The following is a 22,482-nucleotide window of genomic DNA, read 5'->3' as shown; positions in this document are numbered from 1 at the left end:
TGACATATTTATCCCTTATGATGGAGAATTCAACACAGTGGTTCTCTCATCACAAGGGATGCAAAATGGAGGATCTTCACCTTTCAACAGGTATGCATGTGTATACCTTGTATGACCAATACCACATCGTCGTAGTATGACCTCTTCAAATCTGGACTGACAACCCAAATGGGTATAATCAATGTAAGGTTATATTTCATGTAATTTACTGATACCCACTTGGGTGTCCCACTTCTTCTGCATCAGATCACGGATATAAGATCTAATAGCAGTTTTATAATCTGAGTATGGAATAAGAAATGGAGTCACAGATTTGCTGAGGGCTGCCCTGGTCAGCCATTGTATTCTCTGAAAGACCTACGTGGCTGGGTAACCAACAAAAGACAATGTCATATTGGCCAGTTGCAAGATCATTATACATTTCAATAATTTCAGTTAAAAGTGGATGTTTACAAGACAAGTTTTTAATCGCGCGAAGGCAAGAAAGAAAGTCGGAATAGATTATATACTGTCTATGTTTAGGGTGTCTTTGAATATATTTAAGAGCTGTTAATATGGCGTTAGTTTCTGCTGTAAAAAATAGAACTATTATCTGGTAATCTAGAAGATATTGTTCTGGATCCAATGACAGTGGCACAAACCACTGCGCCACCATCCTTGGACCCATCTGTAAATAAGGATTTATAATTGTTATATTTATGTTTCAATTGATTATATCCTTGTTTATACTGTAATTCATTCGTTTGTGACTTTTTAAAAGTAGATAATGTTAGGTCAACTTGTGGCCTAACCAACTGCCAAGGAGGAGAAGAAAGAAGACGAGAGGGAGCTATGTTTTCCAGCTCAATGCCGGCCGAAGAAAGAAATGGTCTAAGTCTAGATGTGGAACAAGAGAAGACTTCTCGTCGTACAAATCCTCATAGAGTGGATTGAACACACAGTTATATGCAGGGTTAGATTCATTAGAGTATAATTTAGTAACGTACTGTAAGGATCATTTTATACGATGTTGTGTAAGAGATGTTTCATCGGCCTCAGTGTAAAGACTGTCAATAGGTGAAATTCTGAAAGACCCAAGACAAAGTCTTAAGCCCTGATGGTGGATGGAATCAAGAAGTTTAAGGTTGCTTTTGCATAATCGAGTTTTGAATGGACGAGTGATCAATATAGATGTAAGAGGGTAGTTTGGTCCCCTTCCCACTTTGAGAAACAACTTTCAACAGATCTCGTGCCTTCAGTCATTTTGCTTTAAGGTATTTAATGTGCGGTAAGAAAGTTAAATGAGAATCGAAAATTAAACCCAAGAACTTGGCCTCCTTTACAACTTTGATGGGAGTGCCATTTAAAGATAGTTCAGGGGCCTTATGCGGTTTATATTTTCTACAAAAGTGTACGCGATTAGTTTTGGATTTAGAAAATTTAAAACCATTTTCAAGACACCATTTATTTATTTTGTTTAAACACAACTGCAATTGTCGTTCAATAGTATGCATATTTTTACCACAACAGGAGGTATTAAAATCATCCACAAAAAGTGATCGATCAATTGAATCCTTTAAAACCTTGGATAAACTGTTGATTTTAATACTAAATAAAGTAACAGACAAAATACTGCCTTGCGGGACACCCTGATCCTGATTGTAATGTTAAGACAGGGTTGAACCTACTCGGACTTGAAATTGCCTGTCTTTTAAAAACTCTGATATAAAAAGAGGCAAACGGCCTCTCGACCCACAATCATGTAAATCCTTCAAAATGCCATGCTTCCACGTCGTATCATAAGCTTTCTCAAGATCAAAGAAAATCGATACAGCCTGCTGTTTACTGACTATAGCATTTTTATCGAAGGATTCCTAACGTACCAAATGATCAATGGTACTACGATTTTTTTGGTATTGGGACTACAATGGCGTCACGCCAGGAAGGAGGAAATTCCACAGACGTCCATATTTGGTCAAATATATCTAAAAGTGCCATCAGACATGGTTCAGGCAAGTGTTTCAATAGCTGATAATGTATGTTGTCATCACCCGCTGCAGTGTCATGAGCTTGCTCAAGAGCTGTGTATAACTCATGTAATGAAAACACTTCATTATAATCTTCACAGTTATTGGAATCAAAATTTCTGATACGTCTTAAACACAGGAACATAATTTGCTGCTGATGAGTTTTTGGCAACAGTTTCGCCAATTTTAATGGCAATTTTAGATGTGTCAGTTATTACATTATCACAGTCTTTAAAAAGCCGACTTTGAACCTTTGCCTTTGATTCTCTGAATCATGTTCCACATCTTAGACATAGGCGTGCGTGAATTTATTTTGGAAGTATAGTTTCTCCAAGATTGCCGTTTGGTTTGCTTGAAGGTACGACTTGCCTTTGCATTTAATATTTTAAATTTATTTAAATTGTGGACAGTTGGGTGATGACGGAAATATTTCTCTGCCTTTTTCCTCACTTTTCTAGCATTTTTGCAGTCTGTATTAAACCATGGCTTCCGTACATGTGGAGCTGTAGAGGACCTTGGTATGCACTCATCAGCAATTTCAGTTAAAACAACGGAAAACGCGTGAAAAGGATCCGCCATATTCAAAACAAAAAACATTTGGGTCGTAGTTTAGATGGTCATAAAGTTTGAAATAAGGACCAATCTGCTTTGGAAAAATTCCATCTTGTGTAAGATGGCGAATCATTTGGAAATATTTCTGATAGTATCGTTGGAAAGTGATCACTTCCACAAAGGTCATTGTGGACTGACCATTCAAACTCATTGAGTGAAGTAGAGTCTGCAAGAGATAAATCAAGAGAAGAGTAGGTACCGGTTGCAGGATGCAGATAAGTGCTCGAACCATCATTGTATATACACAAATCATTATTTTACCCTTAGTGTTAGTATTTGTACCACCCCAGAGTGGATTATGGCCATTTTAATGCAGGGTTTCGGAAGTTGATCCTAGAGAGCTTGAAGATCAGACAGGTTAAGAGAGTGAGAAGGCAGAATATACAGCGAACATATTGTAAATGCAATATGAAGAGTGAGTCTCACTGGAACGGCTTGAAGATTAGCTTTAAGTGTATGCGAGCTGTGAATAACATTTTGCTTAACGAAGATTGAAGATCTGCCAGTGGCCCTGTCACCTGGAGTTGAGAAAGAGTGAACTGATGGAGATTAAAATTATCTGTCTGTTTCAAATGAGTTTCCTCTAGACAAAATACTGATGGTGCCAGGTCTTGAACTAAAAGATGTAACTCATTAAAATGTGTCTTTAATCTTCTACAGTTCCACTGTACTATAGTTCTGGAAGACATTATCGTTTGGGTGGGTTGATTGGGGATCTACACTGTGCTTTCTTTGAGGGCGACAAGCTATGTGCCCTGGGATGGATGTGATCCGATACATCCATTTCCTCAAGTGATCCAAACTTGTTTTACAATTTGATTTTATTACCTGACCCCTTTGGTGCTCGATTTGATTTCGAAGTTTCTGGCCTTGTCTTGAATTTCGATTTTGCAGTTTGTTTATCGTTTCTATCAGACTGTGAAGTCGAAAGAGATGTGTAGACTGAGCTGTATCTGTCTGTGTAGACTGTTCAGAGATAGATCAGGAGAGACAGACTGAGGAATATCTGAATTTACCCATGTCAGGTCTGTTTGACATGAGTTTGACGAAGTTAGTCCTGGTGTAGTTGTTCCTTTTGATAAGGTTTCAGATGTTTTTGTGACAGAGGCGTAAGTTTCAGTGTGCTCAGTAGATTGTACAATCTTTCTTGCTTCAGCAAAACTGATGTTCCTGGAAAATTTGATTTTGTTAATTTCCATTTGCCTTAAAATGTATACTCTTAAAATGTAGTATTCTTTCATAGCTTTGTCGACGTCCTTGAACGTTCTAAGGGCATGATTTTCGCGTTGGAGTTGATTATTAATAAAATCTAGTCTCCTCATTCGTCTCATAGTGTATTTTTTTACCGCATAGTTTTTCTATGGCTATATTGTGTCGTTTTCGCTCCGCTTCTATCTCAGCCGTGTTTGACTCGCTCAGTTGAGAAAACAGAAAATTTCTCTCGGAAAATGCTAATTACTAATATTACGTTTTGTTAAATTTACGATGCTTTGTCGTGATAATTGCTGCTGTCATGGGAGCTAGATACATGCCGTATTTGTGTTACAAAGAATAACTGAGGTAGCTCAAGGCATTATCGATAAACGGGTCCTTCTCTAATCGAAGCTATGTTCCGGTGGGATCGGTAAAAAGTGTGACACTATGTCTGTGTAAATCTGAGTAATAGTAGAACCTATCACTTTTGTCATCTTGGCCCAAGTTTTGAATCATACGCAGCCTATAGTTTATTGATTTCCTCGTCTGACATTTTCTGAATTTTGTCAGCTGTGATGTTGTTACCTAAATATTGTTTCCCCTTACCACCCACTAGTGTTATTAGTCTATCTCGCTGCTTGTTGTCCTTTTGTTCCTCTGAAAATATTTAGTTGCTCTAGTAATTCATCACACTCCATTTTATAATATAGTACTCTAGTTTTAATTTTCAAAAAATAATAACCAACAAACACTAAAGACAGAGAGATAAAGGTTAGGTTACACACGACAAGAACTTCAAAAACCAGCATTTTACTAACATTTACTAAAACATTGCTAAAAATTACTAAAACATTGCTAAAAATTACTAAAACATTACTAAAAACAAAGGCCATTCGCAGGCCATTCACAGGCCATTACTAAAACATTACTAAGACATTACTGAAAACAAAGGCCAGCCGCCAGGCCATTACTAAAATTTACGTTATTCAAAATAAAGGCCGGCCGCAGGTCATTACTTGGTAATCCACTCGTCCTTGCAGTGAAATAATGCCACCCAACGTCTGCTTCCTCAAATCTTTCAACACCGAGTTGAATTTTTGTGTCAACACCCAGATGCTATGATTTGCATGCCGGTCAGAGAAGGTTAAATACGACAGCATGTCTCTCTTTTTTGTTATCTCTCTATTAGCGCTACTGTCATTCAGGATGAACAACGTTGGTTTTCCTTTAAATTTGTTGTGAAACAATGTTAATACTCTTGTAGACGTGTACCCAGGTCGACTCTGTGTACGTCCGGGTCTGTCATCACCCAAGCTCTTTCCTTGTACGTCTTGTTCATGCCTATAGTAGGGCACAAGATAATGATTTTATCAAATACTTCCTTATAATACCCGTCCAACAAATCCAGCAAGAGAACGGTCTTCCCACATCCCGTCTGTCTACATATAATAGCGCAGTGTGGAGTACATGGTAAATTAATAGTCTTGCAAACAGCTGACCGCAGGCCCCACTTGTAGATTGTTTGCACGAATCTCCCATTGTCTATGTTAAGTTGCACGTCCATAATTAGATTAAATATGATTTCAATTTCCCGGGTGACTGAGCCTTCTTTGTTAACTGAATGGTTATCCCCGATTGTAGAAAATGTATTTTCTCCCATTTTTGTTGCAGTCAATCGTTTCTTTGCGATGTAGTAGCACTGGCAGCAACGATTGTTCAGAGAGTGTGCAAACTGGGAATGTTTATCTAGTTGGAATAGGAATGAACGCACAGAATAAATCCAGTGCAACGGACGAATTGACTTCTCATTCCCACGTGAATGAATGTAGTCTACAATAAAAGCATAATTAGAGATTATATCGTTTTGCTTTTCAAGGATGTAATCTACGTGACCTACATATATCAATATGTCACATAAAATGCTGGGAATAAACGACAATAGCGAGGAAAGTGCTTCAAGAGGATGCAGCAAATTGCAGTAATATGTCACAGTTGATACTCAGAGACAGACTGTGATACTCAATACACGTAAATGTAATCTCTTTGATGTAATACACTTAATGTGATGTGATGCATTTTGCAGCTACAATACATTCTTCCCATATACAACTAATACCTACCAATAATATAATACTTGTGCTTGGTAACGTAATTACACTACAGTGAACATTCTGAACATTATCGGACACCCCCTAATAATGCTATAATTCGTTACTTTTCCATGGCATCTATTTGTATTGTTTCATCAATACGTAATGTTTGCTGTTTTGTAATAAAGATAATAAGTGGGCCGATCTACCATACAGTGATGGGTAACACAGTTTACGACAAAACGTTATGTTTCTTGATTTTCCTCATCTGGTGCCCTTTCCATGTGAAAATATTACATTGATTTCAGGTTCGTAGTGGATGATATTATGTACTGGACAAAATGTTATTCCACATGTATTTCATGTTACATTATAATCATTGAAACAAAATGATCAGATAGACTACACATGGTGGTAACGTAGATTGCCTGATTTCAGTTTTGTACGTTACCTCTTTGAGATGTATTCTTTCTAAAGTTAAAAGCTGTATCCCACCATGGTTTCACGCACGGTGCTACTAATCTTGCTCTCATCACATACAGTGATAACACGTTCTGCAATACGATGTCCATATAACAACTGCCAGAACAACACGTGCACAGATCTACCTTGGGTGTGGAATTCAACAGTCGTCTATTCACGCTCTACAGTGTGTGGTCGATACTGACTCTCTCCAAAGACTTGTGTTGCTCTATAAAAGCATGTGATCCTCTGTAAAGATTTGTAGTCTTCGTGGAAGACTTGTGATCCCCTATAAACCCTTGTGATCCTCTACCAACAGTTATGGCACCCCGACCTTTAGTGGTTGCCTGCATTCTGCTTCTGCAGTCAAACTTTGTTCATTCAATGTCCAGAATTCCGACATCCAGGGGAAGAGGATGTGGAGGCCAAACAAAACAGAAGGCAGCCATGAGCACTGTCTTATACAATATTGGCATAAGGTTGTGCCAGTTAAGATGTATTGAAACTGGCGGTTGTCTGAGAATTGAATTCAGTTATGATACATTAACCTGTCGTCAGCAACGTGCGGAATCAAAGCCAAGTGAGATGAAAGATGGATTTGTTGTTCTTGAAAAGGACAATCCAGATGTAAGTTTGATATGTGTTTACGTATCTTTATCTTATTCATCATTGCAGGTGAGTTATTTAGACGATGATAATGTACAGAAGAAAAGCCATTTTATCTAAATGTATTCCGTTTCAGAGTGTGAATTGTAGTCCATGCAATACATACGACCCAAGGTACTGAAGGGATCACTAAGAAATATGTTGAGTCTGTATGCCTCGGAGGAGTTACATATACATGTACCCAGTCCACATTCAGCTTCTATTGGCAGATATCACCTGTTCCATGCTCAGCCGTCTCTTGTAATGGTCATGATAGATGTCTTGAGAGCTGGGCTAGAAATGCAGTTTGTGTTAAAGGTAATTACAGTCTTGATATTACCGTAAAGCTTCAATTACAGCTTACAATCGTAGACTGGGACGTAAACCACATTTAAATGACGTTTTAAGAATTAAAGTCTTTTTTGGTCATAAATATTCAAAAACAAAACAGAGCTGAAATTTTCTTTTTATTTTAAGGAGTCTCTAGAAAACATACCCACAGGGATAAGGCCGATATGTAACGTAATGTCAGGGTCTTCCTCTTGTAATGGTCCGACCTCTATCCAATAAAGTTGATAGGGAAATGAATTTTGATTTTGTAGAAAGACATAGGCAAATCACAGTATTATCTCTTAAGGTTGTCTTTCCATATCAGTAAGAAAAAACCCAAATGGCATTGTAGATTGTACAATAACAAGTATGTTTAACGAAAATGGAACTGTCTAAATAACAATTGCATATTCACGGCATTCGTTGAAACCACGACATACTTCACTCTTTACAAGTAAGTAATTGTAATCATGATGAAATAAAGAAAGGCCCTTATGAAACAAATGTAATTTACAGATGGAAACTTCCATGTTCTGAAGCCACAACAACGTCAAAGAGGTCAGAAACAAAAGTTTGGAGAAAACAAGTTCAATTGCGTCGAGGGTAAAAGAAAAACTCTTATCGATCCACGTTGATACACACAGAGAGGAGGTGCAGGGACGTGAACGCCACGTATGGGACACATATGCGTGTTTGACTGTAAAGGATGGTGTGTGTTGATAATAAGGGTAAAAGCATACATTGTTAAGCCGGTTGTGGCGGAAAACGTGAAATAATGGATATATCTTTGGGCATCCTAGGACTGCCTGGACGAGTTGCAATCCATGTATGTGAATATTTCATTTTATACCGTTGACGTATTTTGTTTTGGTTTGTAAATATTCGCAAGGATGTATATTTCATGAGCATTCCTGACCTATGAATAAAGCTAATAATTGCCTCTTAGGAATCTGTATTGATTTTGAAGCGAGTTAAAAAGAGAAATATTCCCGGCACCAGCAATGATACTGCATTAACTTTGAATATAATACAATATAACAACAATGAATGTGTCAAAACCAATATTCAGTTTATTGCTCAAACTTTTCCGTGTAACACAAACCTTATGCTTATCAAAGACGACAAATGGCATATGTATATCAGGCAGATTTTTTCACGAAATATTTACACTTCTGGGTTTGTACTATCGTTTAACACGAGATTACATTGTGACATTGTACACAATAATAGGGAAACGCCATTTTGGACCAACAGTGAGTGATTGAGTGAGTGAATATCTAACGTCACATCGGCAATATTCCAGCCGTGTCGTGATGAGAACATGTTTGATATTGAAATGAAATATGTATATATCATAAAACCTGTCTTCAAAGGACAGTAAAACAACTAGACTATCACAGTTACACTTAAAACTAGTGTGGAAAGTTAAAACTAGTAGCACTATTTGGACAAAATAAAATAGAATACGGGCTATGCGTCACCAACAACTGAAGGTAGATCATCTTGGACCAGTAATGCACTTAGCGAAAATGTAAACGTGACCAGCTGTCGAAGGACATTCAGTTAATCAATGATAAAGTATGGTGAGTCTTTCCAGAGTGCTATCCATACTTTTCTGCGAAGTTGTTGACCCTTTACAAACACGCACAGTATGTAAAACATATAAATTTAATGTTTTAATGACATTGCCATCGTTACAAAATATATGTTGTTACAGTTTTGTGCAAATTTAATGATTATCATTATTATTTAATTTTTTTATCGCGCACATATCTGTATCATACATGCTCAAGGTGATGTCGTACTCTGTGCACTGGCAACTCAACTCATGCAATCTGATAGGCGCATCGAGGTATAACATAACCTCATCATAACAAGGTACCCATTTGTAGGTTTGTAAACTGGAACAAATAGTTTCAGTATTTTGTGAACTGATGCTACACGCTTGGAATTATACCTGCAATTAGGTGTCTATATGTGTTCGTGTGTCCACCATCTCGGCACCTGTCATCAGATGTGTGGATTCTTTTCGGTGCAAAGGACAGGGTATGCACACTAGGGGGGAGGTGTGACAACACTGAAAGAGCTTGCAAGTAATGGTGTCTCGTGGTGGCGAATGGACCTGTGTGTAGAGCTCAGGTCACAAATCAGTTGTACTGTCGACCTCGGACAGTCCTTGGATAGGTAACCATGCTTGGCAGCTTGACTCCTGATAGTTTCCAGGACATCAGTGCTGCCCCGCTTGTCCTCCGTAGTAAAGTAATAACACAAACAGTAGGAACAACTAGATGTAACCAAAGAACATAATGCGTAAAAGAATTGTTTGAAAGTAGAGTTAACGATACATTATTCATTTCTATTTACTTCATACAATACAATTAATAAACAGAACAGAAGATGGTGTGTATTGAAAACGCTGAAATACCACTGACTTAAAAATACAATCTTTTGCAATGCCATAGTTACTATACGTGATATGTGGTCACAGACCGCCGTTTTTCTTTTATGGTATTGTCATAACCTTTGATAAGTTATATGCAACCCTGGTCAGTTATATGAATTTCTTGTCACCTGTTGTTGTTACTTTTGTCATTAATTGGTGCATTTTGTTTGTACGCGGGCCATTGACCAATACACCAAACTAAACGGAAAGACATAAACTCGCAACTGAAAGCAAGATTATGACATCTGGATGAATAGAGAACACTATTTTCAGTTCCGAGTTACGGGCATATTAATTCCATTATAGTAATACATATAATTAAACTTCGGATATTGTCTTACTGGTTTTTAGCCACTGTTTGTAAATATGTTTCATGTAACTTCTTTACGTATGATATGGTTACGTTACTGCCAGTTTATTCAATGTACGTTAACCAGCCATGGTGGAATGTCTTTTTCAAAACCATAAAGGATCACCGAACAAATGTGAGTCAGTATTTCCGATAACGTGTTCACTAGTCCAGTTTCACAGATATCTATTGACAGGTGAAATCCTCTGTCTTCTCCATTTCGCCATGTTTAACTGATCGGCATAATTCATTTTGTTTTTTAGAAAGAAACAGTATGGTTTGGTAAAAGGTATCAATCTTTGTTGGTAAATTTGAAGCAGAGAGTGTCCTTGAAGACATCTGGATGAATGAAGGGGATTCACTTTTTGCGAGATTATTTCCTTTTGAGAAGATAGGAACAGTTGGGGCATTCACAATTTAAATCATACTATAGTCATTGTTTTCACCTGAAGGTAGTAAAGGGTGGCAGTTGTGAAGGGATGGGAGTCCCTGTAGTCGGTTCATTTGTGGCCCAATTCGTGTGGACGGTGCTCCTTCGCTCGTGCGTGTCAAACGGTTGTACTGGTAGTAAAATATTTTTTTGTTTCATGCTAGAGTTAAACATAAAATGCGATAGTATAAAAACCTATGTGACTGTCCGTTTTGCAACACATTTTGTCATTTTCCAAATAAGGATTAATCTTGGAACCTGCCAGTAACGCTGAATTGTAACTCACTCAAGTGTTACACCGGTATTTCACAAAAAGAAGACCTGTTCCAGTTGCAATAGTAGGTCGTTATGGACCCATGATACAGGAGTCCACATCCATCAATTTCTATGGAAGTTTTTCCGGGGAGATGGGTTGAACCGTCCGTCCAGGTGACAGCTCCATTCACCCTTTGGAGACCAATGTGCGCTGTAATGAATACAAAGAAACGACAGGAGTAAAATGAGTTCAAAACAGAAAGCCAAACCAGCAACAACCTCACCATTAGAATTCCTCGATACTACCGAATGTGTCCACCGTTATCCATAGGTCAACACTGACAGAGCGTTGAAAAAGACTATCTATACATACACAAGCGTAGCAAGTCAGTTACAAGTCTTTCGACCCCAGAAACTAGAAACTTCATTAATCGAACTGAGCCATTATATAGGAACGAAGTCCAGAAAATAAAATGTTGATCAGATTTGTTCCAACAAAACCGAGTCCACAAAAAAAACCAAGTGATTTCTGAATACAACCGGGCTCTGTATGAATACAACCAAAAACATTCTGAAAACATCCAAGTCCAATTTGAATACAACAAAGCACATTCTGAACACAACCGAGACCATTCTGAAAACAACCAGGCGATTTCTGAATACAGCCGAGCTCTCTATGAATACAATCAAGCACAATCTGAAAACAACCCAGCCCATTCTGAAAACAGCTAAGTCCATTTTGAATACAACATTCCAAACACTACCGAGTTCATTCTGAATGCAAAACAAGCTAGTCCAGTTCAGTCCAATTTTAAATATATTCAAGCACATTCTAAACACTAATGAATCCATTTTGAACACAGTCGAACGCATTCTGAATACAATCCAGTACATCCGTGAACAATTCTTTCTGTGAGATCTATGGAGCAGCACGGTGATGTTGCTGTTAAAATTTTCCTCCACAGCAAAGACAATCAAAATGCCTATCAGCCACGGACCCGTCAGCTGGATCCTGTCACTTTGCACAAGTTGTCAGAAATAACAAATGTATGATCATGGGGGCAATACTCTCCCATTAACCGCGTGCTATCAGTGTAGTCCGCAGCAGTTTAAGTTTACGTCTTGCATATGTCACTTGTTCCAATTTGTGATAAATTCCAGGAGCTGTTCGCTAAACAAACAAGGGTCAGTCTTGTAGACATCACCTTTCCTTGATCAACTCCAGTTTCTAAGCTGTGGAACATGACAGAAACAACAAAATGAAGGTAAAAGTTCGAAAGTCTTACTTTCTTATAGAGGTGACATTACAAATAAACTGCGCAAACCTCAGTCTAAACATGCTTCATCGTCTAATAACATACCATAACATAACATGTAAACCGCAGCATGCGAAAAACAAAATACCTATCCCCGCCAAAGGTGAAGTGTGTTATGAAATATGCCATAAGATCCTTACTGCACTATCGCCCGCAATACGTAAATAAGCACTCATAACATCCACGATAAACTGCTGAAACATCTGTCTGAATCGTGTTTAAAAACACAACTTGGCATGATGCCATTGTGGCCCCTACATTGTGGACCTATATATTTACACAGCTGTGTCTGTGGAACTGTATGGAAGAAGATATTAGCATGGCACTTGGAAACCATCCGTTTATCACAAACATTACATGAGGAATCCTTCGATTTATGATAATGAATGTCGTTGTGAATAGACAACATTCAGTGTCAATCTTATTTATAACGAAGGGCGTTTGACAGAGCCTGGAATGGTGGTATTTTAAGTGAGTTTCATTATGTATCTCATTTTTCTTAATGAAAGACAATTTCAAGTTGTCGTGGATTTACCCTGGCTGATCATTACAGACAGGTGCAGGGCTACATCATATAGCATTAAAATTAACAGTCTGTCCAAGTGAGTCAATTGATGGATAAGTATTTGTTGATGATTTTAGCATTCTGTGTCTTAAGCACAAATATGTGCACGACTGAACGACAATTACAATGGTGCCTTAATAAAATTCAAGATTTGTATCTCGAGACATTTTCAAAATCCAAGACAAACTGCTTTCATTCTTGTTACCGATTTGAACCCACTGAGCATAAATACGTACGATAGTCATAATATGCTAGAATATCCATAGTATAGAAGACCTATCAAATTTTATTACATGCTTTAGACACGGCTTAATAAGGTGGTTGTCAGATATATAACAGGTTTTTTCAAAATGAAGTATTGCCTATTACAATAAAGGTATAATTACTCGCATTCCAAAAGTCAACAAAAATATGATTTTTTCAAAAGCTGGAGACCCATTTCACCCTTACATTCTGTATATAAAATAATCAGTACATGTAGAACTGTAAGGATTACGAAAACTCTACCATTACGCATTCACGTTAAAAACAGGCTTTATCCCTGCGAGACGCATTAATTAGTACCAACACCAGGGTACGTTATTATATTATGCTTGAAATGAAGGAAAGAAGAAATATGCCATGTTTCTGTTAACTCACTTCGAGAAAGCTCTTGACACTGTTTCTAAAGGCTTCAAAATACAAGCACTAAAACAAGTTGACTTCATTACAAAGTTTAGATATTTTTACAACATTATTATCTGCAATACGTGCAGGACAGTGTGTGATAACGGATGGAAAATTTCAATCTTATTTATTCAAACTGGAAAATGTATGTTTCAGTTCAGTCGTAGAACGTTTAGAATTTCAGTTCAAATTTCTATAGTCTATACTAAGAAGGAAAAAGGCGACAGTTGCATTGTTCATAAAACCGACCGCGAATGTGAATATGTAAATGATTTGTTTAGTCAGTTAGGAATACCTATACAGAAATTCGTGTAACTTTACCTCATTTAAGTCTTGGATTAATAGCATATGTTGAGATTAACTGAAATCATAGATGGTGATGACACTAAATGGTAAAAGTAGTCTAAAAATTCTGACAGTGAAACGTAGGGCCATAGCTCATCAAAGTGTACAATATAGGCTTTTGGATGTTCTTTTAATTTTTGTCTGTTAAAAGTAGTCAAGCAAAAAGTGCAACCCCTGATAAGTAAAGAGACGGTTTGAATCTTACTAAGAAATAATGTTGCAAGGAAAAAGACAGTAATTATGAGTTCCCTTGATCCCCAATAAGGTGGCCAAACTTTGGTCGTTAGTAATTAATAGCGAAGGTTTAGTTGATAAGAATGCTTCCGTTGGCTAACTGTCTACCTTAATTTTCATCATGTTGGCTTTACTCCAAAACTGCGATATTTCTAACTATATCATTCGTCGATGTTTCAAAAGAATAACGGGCAATATTGCCAATGCGATGTAAAGCATTTATTCATTCGCTCTATGAACATTTCAACAGGCATGGCAACATTATTATGAGTCATGGTGGCTTTCTTTCCTCACCATGGAGAGAGAGGGAAGGAATTGAGTAAATCGGGACCGAAGCCCCACTTTAACGTTCACAACTTGCGTGTGGCAAATCAGTCAGGACATATCATGGTTCAAATCCAAAGGTACACGTTCATGCCACACGGATGGTTCATTCTCCAAACAGGAAGTTACGACACCATAGTGGCGGAAAGACCCGCGGTACATCTGAAGCATTGACGAAATTGTGGCCACATCAAAGTCCAGATTTAATGTTTCTATCATCATGCAGGAAACATACTTCAGTACACGCAACCAGATAATGTGTCTTGATTAACGCCATAGGAAACTTACGATATATCCACTGATCACCCAGTGTGTCAACAATGTAGTCTCGTTTTTCCATCGTGTTCAAGATGAGCAGGCGGCCGCCCTCACTCTCACATCGCTCCTGGCTGGCTGTCCAGTACATGTGATCCTCTTGGTATTTGAAACACATGTTAGCTGACGGGACTGATGTGTAGCCTTGAGACTCGGGGCAATGTCCTGGATTTCACAAAGACAAAACACCAATTCTCTGTAAAGCGGAGCCATTTACCTACATTGCTGTCTCAAATAACTGTAGCTTCTGGAGTTGGAAGTCCTGTCATATCATGTAACCTCTGTTGTAATACGGCCATATTTCCCGTTCATCGAGAAATCCCCTTGCGGCAAAAAAACGCAACAAGAATTATCTCCCTTGTTACTATCCAATCAGAACACGCGTTAAATAGACTTAGCTCCAATATGGCACCCCACCATGGAGTTGGTTCATCAACGTGTGAAGGAAAGATTCGGTATTTCATGTTTAACTGAAAATCAGAAACTGGCAATAGACAGTGCAGGATCAATCACCATGATGTGTTTGTAGAAACAAAAACTGGTAATGGCAAGTTTTCCCAATGCATTCGGAAATTAACGAGATCTTGCAAATGATCACTCTTGAAACAACGTCTCTGATTGCACAACTAAATCTGAACGCCTCCAATCGTGAGTCTTGAACACTCGCACCATGAAAGGGCCGTATTAGAACAGAGGTTACGTAGGAAGATATGATACGAGTAACCTCTGTGAGAAGAGAATGACGTTACTGTTGAATTACCAATATCAGGAACACGCAAATACATATTCCCTTCCATTCGCGGCCCTGGCTGAAAGAAGCTAATTATCTCTTGGCCTTAATGAGTTAAAGGTCTTGAAATGATGTGAAATAGCTGAAGAAGTAATTAGGAACGCGTGTTAAACCTGAACAGCCGATTACGCCAGACGCCTTTAGTTGAGATCAAAATGTATTTTATGAGCGCTTTTAGTAATTTCCCATGCGGATCAGGGGCAGGTAACTCTAATTAAGTGTTTTGAATGTAGTGTTGCATGCGCACATAGTAAGAATGTTAGAGCACGTCTCAATATGTAACATGTATCTTATCTTATTTGATAAGCAACGGTTGTAGACAATGTATTTTCGCCCATTTCTGTTGCAGGCAATCGTTCCTTTCCTTTGTAGCAGCACTGGAAGTACCAAATATTCAGAAAGTGTTCAAATGGGGAATGTAGATCTAGCTGGAATAGGAATGAACGCACAGAATAAATCCAGCGCAACGGACGAATTGACTTCTCATTCCCACGTGAATGAATGTAATCTACAATAAAAGCATAATTAAAGTTGATATCGTTTAGTTTTTTAAGAATGTAATCTACGTGACCTACATATATCAAAAAGGCACATAAAATGCTGGGAATAAACGACAATAGCGAGGAAAGTGCTTCAAGAGGATGCAGCAAATTGCAGTGATATCTCACAGTTGATACTCAGAGACAGACTGTGATACTCAATACTCTTTGATGTAATATACTTAATGTGATGTGATGCATTTGCCCGCTACAATGCATTCTTTTCATATACAACTAATACCTACCAATAATATAATGCTTACTATACTGTATCCAGCTGGTGTTAAATCAATGCTTTTGCAAGGTTATGTTGCTAAACCGTCTTGACCTTACGTAATTACACTACAGTGAACATTCTGAACATTATCGGACACCCCCTAATAATGCTATAATTCGTTACTTTTCCATGGCATCTATTTGCATTGTTTCATCAATACGTAATGTTCGTTGTTTTGTAATAAAGATAATAAGTGGGCCGCAAGTGACAGATGTACCATACAGTGATGGGTAACACAGATTACCACAAAACGTTATGTTCCTTCATTTTTCTCATCTGGTGCCCTTTCCATGTAAAAATATTATATTGATCACAGGTCAGTAGTGGATGATATTACTAGGCAAAATGTTATTCCACATGCATTTCCACAGCAAAAATAATTTGGTTTCCGTTCTTGCGGAAACCTGATGGATACTGGGTAATGTAGGTTTCCGCTAGGTTTCAGTTTCAGGAAACGCGCAATGAGAGTTTCCGCATAGTTTCCACAACTTAAACTAACAAGTCTTAGTTTCCGTCATGTTTCCGTCAACTGAAACTGTAGTTGGAAGTTTCCATTTAGTTTCAGTTTACTGAAACCTTTATAGCTGGAGTGAGTAAGTTTCTGGTCTTGCGGAAACCTTGTGGATCTTGGGTAATGTAGGTTTCCGCTAGGTTTCTGTACAAGGAAGATGACAATGAGAGTTCGCTTAGTTTAGAAAGCTGAAATATGTTGTGTTATCTTGTTATATTTATTACATATTTATTTGAACAAAAAACAAACGCTGGAAATATTATGATCCAACTGTTTCATTTCTTAGAAAAGCTCACATTTTAATGCAACAGGGCAGTTGCAGTAGTACACAATTCGCTGTATTAAGAAACTGGGGCGCTCAGAGAAGAGTAACAGAATTCTCTGCACACAAGCATTGCTCAGGAAGTAGGCACACTGAATGAAGACGAGCTAGCCAGTACACAAAGTGCTTTGTTCTTCTGTAGATGTTTGTTGGTGTATGCGAGTCCTTTTTAATATCTGGCGAAACATCTGAATCCGAATCAATCAGGCTCTCACATTGTGGTGGTAATAGCTCGCAAACCTTGAATGTGCTGTTAATATCTTGGTCACTGTCAGTGTCTGGAAAGGAAAAGGACATTCAGTTTGAATCATCAATTCAACTGAGAGACAGTTCAATGAATGAAACACAGCAATATATATGATAATGCAGATAACATGTATTACAAATATTAAATACGTATTACCATTTGCTCACTTTCAGTTATTACAGTTACATGTATGATACATACATTAAATATATTAAACATGGATAGCAAAGTGACAGTGCAAACTCGATTTTTAGTGAAATCTAAAAATTCTTTGATGACTAACCTGATGAAACATTTGTCATTCACCCGAAAAATCTTTACAAACTAACAAACATCTTGTTACGGAGATGGAGATAGCATGTTTTTCTTGAAACAGACGTCTGGCAGTGAGGACAGAAAAGCCGTATTTCTCCTGGAATTTAAAATATATGTATATATTATGCTTGAATCCATGTACAGTTACACTTTGAGTGAGGTCAAAAAGGTTTGTTGTATGTATTAACATAGTGTCAGCTTCATTATAAAGCTATATGAATAATATTGTTATAAAAGAGATTCCCTTACCGGGCATCATTCTCCGAGTTTGTTGGTCCACAATCCATATCTGTAAATCAAATAACTGACACAACGATTCTTTCAGAAATATGAAACTTGAGGTGTGATGATAATGTCAATGCATTGTAGGGCTAACACATGCAACATGTACTGATGGACAAGGTTTTAATGGTTATAAAACAAATATCAAACCATGAAACTGATTAACTGGTACAACTGGATACACAGAACTGACACAGAACATAAGATACTAGATAATTTGATGAACTAATAAATGTATGATGTGACTTGGTAGAAATATTTCTGGAGTACAGATTATATGAATAGATATAACGAAGACATATATGCGGAATATCTCTGGGTACCCATGTTAAAACAAATATTGTAGAAACCAACCATATTTCAGAAACGTATTTCTCGTGATTTTAGGCTGTTTTTCTTGACAATTACTTGTCGCAATGTCCACAAAGAACTGTGTCCCTGCAGCAGAAAGTGCCACGAATAGTCTACAGAAATTATGCATGTACAAATCATAGCCAAAGGGTCAGTGGGATTGTGCTTCATTCTTCATTCACATTGACAAATGAATTAAGGTTTCAAAGAAATTGTGACACATCACCAAATTATATTAGTAATAGTAGTAAAGTTAACTTAAAGGGTAGATAGGGATAGTAGATATGGGTGTATAACTGAAAAGAACAAACAATGTTAATATTTCTAACCCCCGTGCATGTTGTGAGCACAGTGCGTAAATTACTTACATGGTACGTGGGGGGGGGGGGGGGGGGGATATAGAAGCAGAAATATATCCGGATACTACCTTCTCCTGACAGGATTTTAGAAAATAACTTATTTGCCACAATAAAGTTTCCCATGAGTGCTAAATCAGTAGGACTCATGACGCTCGGGCATGTTAAAGTAAGGTGAACATGTTTTCACAATTAGTCACTGTTAATAATCACAAGGTCTACATATTGATGCTTGACACTGAGAAAAAGCAATCAGTGACGCTAATGCGATGAAAAGACTGCTAAAACCATAACTGCTCACTGCTGTCACTTTGAGTACTTACATTCAATCCGCTGAATTCCACTTTTCACACTCCCCTTTGATGTCGGCAATGTAAACAAATAAACGAATGGCGACAGGATCACGTCCACGCGAGACTATCTAATTGTTAACAAAACAACTCACAACAGGGTGTACCTTCCTCTTTTGTTGTAGAACGAGGAAATCTACTGTCAAATGGTCACATTAGATTTATTTAAAAAAACACAATGACAAAACTGTCTATTTCCCGTGAGTGTTAGCGAGACGCCATCTTGTTTGGCGGGTAGGAACAAATTTGTTTTCCTAGCAATTATTTTTCAAAACTTTAAGCATAAGATGGCTGCGTCGTGTAAACTTTGCCATGGCCACCTCACTTTCCCAAAAGCACTCGACGAAAGAATTCGCGACTTGGAGAAGAAAGCAGAGAACGGATGCGAGCAACTCGGAGCACCTCGGATGTGTCAGGTAAGACCGAGGGTATTTTATTGTAAATAACGTTTAAAGAAATATTGCGTTAATGACAGAAATCCGGATAGATTATAAAGTTTATCCCGCGAATGTATATTTTCGCTCGTATTATTTTTAAATGTTATCGTTAAATCTAAGTAAAATAGGCCTGAAAAATAAGTTTGTTTATATTCCATTTCAATAGATCGACATGGTATAGAATACACCAAGCTTGTATTTGTAAGTAACTATCTTAGTACTAACCACAAGTATTTATTTAAGTTTAAAGGGGCAGACTTTTGATTTTAGTGCTCCTGTTAATAGTTTGCAAATTTTAGCGTTGCAACTCGGTTAACACTTGTACAAAAGGTGTGTGTGTGTCGGGGGGGGGGGGGGGGGGGATGAATTTCGATCTGCATCAAAAAGATCCGCCATATGTAGTGGTTCACTCATGGGTTTACTGGGTATTGCAAGATGTATTTCACCAATTCAGATATATTTTAAAGAATGATAAAAATGATGGGCTTTTACAATGGCAACATTTCGGTGTAATTTATTAAATGCAATCCTGGATCATTAGTGAAATGACATTGTTTACCCCCAAATTCGCTCAGAGGGGTCAGATGTGTTTCTGAACTATTTGAGGCAAACACTAAATTCATATAAGAAACTGTTAGCTCTGCGTAGGATACATTTAAAATTTCATGTAATTTTTCAATAATTTAATACATACGTGTTGAGCATAATCATATATATATACCTGTTATATTTAACGTATTTGATTTAATCTTTTAGGCTGTTGTGAGAAAAATCTGGACACGACTGCTCCTGGAGGATCACCCTTGTCTATCGAAGGTATGTGCTCATGTTACTAGGTAATTTCACTTTGAATATTTCATTAATTCACTTCCCTACGCACGTTTTCTCAAAATGAAAAATACATGAAAGTATCATTTGCAAATGGATTTGAATAGCCGGTAAACTAAATCAGTTTAACATTACACCTGTGTGAAATTGCCATCAAACTGACCCCTTGATTTTACAATGCTTAATTGCTGCAAGGTTATGTCATGTGATATAACTAAACTTCTTTTATCATGATCTTTATGTCAGTTGTTCACTTACCGGTTGCATAACTTTGGCAAACAGGATGTACATAGAATTTGCACGAAATAACACAAAGGATGGTTAGCCTTTTTGGAAGTTATTTTAAATCATTTAACTACAAAATGGTAAACTTTCAGAACAATAATGTATTCAAAGTTATAAATCTGCAGTTTACTTGGTTGTATAATTTTCACTGACGATCGTTAATTTTAATAGACATTGTGTTGAATGCATGATTGAATGAAGTGCAAGAAAAATGACATTTGTTTTTCAGTAAAGCCGATGACGAGGACTCTATGAATATAGTAGTCAAAGAAACAAGTGACTAAGGATGGTCAATAGGATCTTGTGAAGGTAATTTTCACTCACCTGCCTGTCATTTTAAATAGTTAATGATTTAAATAATAGTGTAAAGACAGATTTATGGATGTTAACTTCAGTAACCAAGCCAGCATGGCATATATAAATACCTTTGCCTAACAGATGAACTAAAATGTGTGAAACATGCTGTATAGTACTTTAAACATTTATTTTCAGAAGCGCTTTGTAGAGTGTGGCGGAACAGGCGTGATGATCTCAGTAGACAAGAAACCGGAAAGAAAGTGTCACAAAGAACAGCAGCAAAAAAACCCAAAAAAAACCCCAAAAAGAATGAAATCCGTAAGTATATCTATTCGAATAATAACATGTAACAATTCTTCTCATTACAATGTGTGACAGATTCTAAGTTCCGGAAATATACATTTAAAATGTTTATGGATTATTGCTTTTTACAATCTTAAGATATGTAACACATGATTCAGATCATAATTTCATAAATCATAACATAAGAATCAAGTCAGTTAATGGTGATATATAAACATGTTATTACACTTCAGCGACTTCATGTCACTTCAGAGCAAGAGATTGTGTGTCCATAAGAAAATAGGATATGTCATTAAATGTGATGAACTGCTTAACTTGTGTTGGGGTGATTAATGAAGTAAATAATTTTTCATGACACTTCCTTTTTAATAATTTGCAATCCATCTTGGCATTATGGTTTATCTGTTGATTGATTTTTGTTTAATTTTCAGAAAATTGCACTGCGCATGAAAAGCCTGAAAACTATTGACTGGCCAGATCGACGAAAGGAAAGGGTTTCAACTATACTTACCTTGGAAATGACTTCACCAGTTGTGAGTGATGAAGAAGATGCCAATTCATTGCTCTCTTACCCCTTTACCTGGGAATCTAAACTCAAGATGTCTGCACTGGACTCAGCCACAATTTTCAACGCCACCACCAAAGCTAAGGCCAACATGAAGACCAGGATGCGGCATCCAACCACAATGACAGAGATATCCGCTCAAGGATGCCCAAGTGGGCTAGTAAATAGCTAATCGATCACATGAACGTAATTTTATCTGTGATCAATTAAATTTGAATTATTCTCAATGTAAAACTTTAATAGTTTTGATATTCTGATTGTATTTCAATTAATACAATTTTATTCAATCTTAATTTTTATCTATTTTCCAAGAGACCTTTATTTACTTTAAATACATTTTTTGTACTTTCAATGTAACCTAAGTTCTTTATTGCATTTTATTTCATTGTTGTATTGTATTGCATGGTGTGTGTTATTATATGTTTAGCATTGACTGACTGGGGTGTGTTTTTCTGTGTCAGCGTGAGGAGGTGCAGGAGGAGTCAAGGTATGCAACTGTTATAGCATGTTTTTAGAAATATTTTTGTCATAAGTGACAAATATTGATCTGTTATCTAGTGCTATATCTTTTTATTATTTATTAGATATATGTTTGATCCATATTTGTCTGAAAATAAAACAGTGAATCTTATTGTATCTTTTGTTTTTCTTTATGTATACGTGATGATTGTACACAAACTCCTTATATTGTCTTTGCCAACCAGGAGTAACAAGAATGTTATATGCAATGACACACAGTGAATGACTCCTGTGAACCCGAGTAAATGAAATGCTGTGGAAAGTTTTCTGGCAACAGAAACTCTGCGGAAACCTGATGGAGTCTTGGTAACTGAAACTCTGCGGAAA

General features: G+C 37.2%; 1 long non-coding RNA gene across 1 annotated transcript; it reads left to right on the top strand.

Moving 5' to 3' along the window:
- The first annotated feature begins 19,847 nt into the window (after positions 1–19,847).
- LOC137279733 (uncharacterized) lies at positions 19,848–21,614 on the top strand. The gene is made up of 4 exons (XR_010956699.1): positions 19,848–20,174; positions 20,701–20,780; positions 20,964–21,086; positions 21,503–21,614. It is a non-coding gene; the product is annotated as an uncharacterized lncRNA (long non-coding RNA).
- Positions 21,615–22,482: the final 868 nt, after the last annotated feature.

Source organism: Haliotis asinina, chromosome 1, assembly GCF_037392515.1.
Source record: "Haliotis asinina isolate JCU_RB_2024 chromosome 1, JCU_Hal_asi_v2, whole genome shotgun sequence".
In the NCBI taxonomy this organism is placed as follows: Eukaryota; Metazoa; Mollusca; class Gastropoda; order Lepetellida; family Haliotidae; genus Haliotis; species Haliotis asinina.
Note: the sequence above shows the minus strand (reverse complement) of the source record. Positions and strands in the feature narration are given on the sequence as shown.